The sequence below is a fragment of the Pundamilia nyererei genome, unplaced genomic scaffold (genome assembly GCF_000239375.1).
Source record: "Pundamilia nyererei isolate P.nyererei 1_Seehausen unplaced genomic scaffold, PunNye1.0 scaffold00353, whole genome shotgun sequence".
In the NCBI taxonomy this organism is placed as follows: Eukaryota; Metazoa; Chordata; class Actinopteri; order Cichliformes; family Cichlidae; genus Pundamilia; species Pundamilia nyererei.
Window position 1 is genome coordinate 345,290 of NW_005187754.1, and position 2,271 is coordinate 347,560.

The following is a 2,271-nucleotide window of genomic DNA, read 5'->3' on the forward strand; positions in this document are numbered from 1 at the left end:
GGGATAGGCTGTACTTTCTAATACCATCACCACCAAATGGTAAAGTCAGTGTAGCATCCCAACTGCCCTGAGCGCAGCAGAGGAACAGGAAATGCTAATAGGGAGGAAAAGGAAATAAAGATAATAATGTGGAAGGACAGGTATGGCGGTGAATGTGAAAGAAAACAATGGAAGCATCTGGAAAGTGACCCATATTTACCATCAGCATAAAGTCCCTGAACTAAGTTATTTTCTTTACAAATGAAGAAAGAAAATAACTGATAACCTCCCCTCCATGAATTGTTACCTTGGAGGGGTTTGTGTGTCCAGAGATCCCAGGGGCCATGTTGTCAGGAGGCTTTTGCGTAAATGTCAACTTGGTCCTGGTCTGGTGGCTAGGCTTAGTCCATGAGGCCCGGACGGCACAGCCCGAAAAAGGGACCATCCTCCTGTAGGCCCACCACCTACATGAGGCGAGGTAGGGATTGGGTGCAATGTGTGTCAGGCAGCAGCCAGGCCCTAGCAGACTGATCCCCGACTTCTAAAACTAGTGATCGGGACATAGAATGTCACCTCCCTGGTGGCCTCAGCTCAACCACGGCTTGTGCTCTGGAACCAGTCTCCTGGAGAGGGGCTGGACTCCATCTCAGTCTGGAGTTGCCACCTAGACGTATAGTGAGGGTGCGCTGGGAACACCTGGTCCACGAGATCTTCAACTCACACTTCCAGCAGAGCTTCAACAGCATTCCAAGGGAGACTGTGGAAATTGAGTCCGAAATAACTATGTTCAGCACCTCCATTGCTAAAGCCGCTGCACTGAGCCACAGCCGCAAGGTGGTTGGTGCCTGTCGTGATGGAAACCCCGAACCAAATGGTGGACACCAGAGGTGAAGGGAGCCACCAGGCTGAAGGAGGAGTCCTATCGGGCTTGGTTAGCCCGTGGGACTTCAGAAGCAGGTAATAAGTATCAGCAGTAAGTACCAACACTGGCTGAAGCAAAAACTTGGGTGTGGGTGGAGTTTGGAGAGGCCATGGATAAAGACTTTCGGACTGCCTTTCAGACTGAGATTCTGCCAAATCGTCAGGTGACTTAGGAGGGGAAAGCGGTGCTCTACCTGCACTGTGTATAGTGAGGGTGAAGCACTGCTGACTTCGACTGAGAACAATGTCAGGATGTGGAAGGAATAATTCAAGGACCTCCCTAATCCCACTGGCACATCATCCACGGAGGAAGCAGGGTGGGGGGACGAGAGGGGCGACTCTTATATCTCTGGGGGTGAGGTCACTAAGGCAGTTAAACAACTCCTTGGCTGGCCCCTCGGGTGGATAAGGTTTTGCCCTGAGTTCCTGAAGGCTCTGAAGGCCCTCCGTAAAGCTAGAACATCTTACTATTCATCACTGATTGAAGAAAATACCCAGGTTTCTCTTCAGCACTGTAGCCAGGCTGACAAACAGTCAGAGCTCTGTTGAGCCAACCATCCCTTTAACGTTAACTAGTAATGACTTCATGAATTTCTTAAATAAAATTTTAACCATTAGTGAAAAAAATACTCGCAATCATCTCACAGATATGGCATTATGTACAGCTACTTTCAGTACCATTGTTATTTATTTAGAGTCCTTGTCTCCAAATAAAGCCTTCTGTGTTATGTAATGTTTCTATCTCTAATAATTAGCTATCTACTACAGGTCTTTAAGCTGTAATTAAATAAAATTGAATTAAACCATTAAATAAACCACTACTTGAAAAGCCAGCTGTCTTAGCTAATTATACGCCGATCTCCAACCTTGCTTTTTATCTCAAAAATTCTTGAAAATTCTTGAATAATTCTTGAAAGAAGAAATTCAGAGGTGGGCACCTCTCAATTTTAAATACATGTAGGCATTGAGGGTTTTCAGGAGGGGCCGTGCCGTTACCTATTGCTCTCTGGCAGGAAGCACCATGCCCTCCCGTGTTTTAAATGCACTTTAGAACAGCACGCAGCAACACCTCATATGAGTGGGCGGAGGGAGGTATGGGGTCTTCACACACCCCCATTCTCTCTTAGCCATTGGGGCGGGGGGCTGGGAGGAGGAGTTGGCCGTCTGGTTGGGGTCTGGGATGCGGGGCCTTCGGGGACGGTCTGCCTGTCTCCACCCCAGGGAAAAGGGTAGCATCTCCTGGGTTACACTGCTATGGAGATGACACCCAGCTCTATCTGTCCATGATGCCAGATAACACAGTTAAACTGCAGGAATGTCTTAAAGACATAAAGACCTGGATGACCTCTAATTTTCTGCTTCTAAATTCAG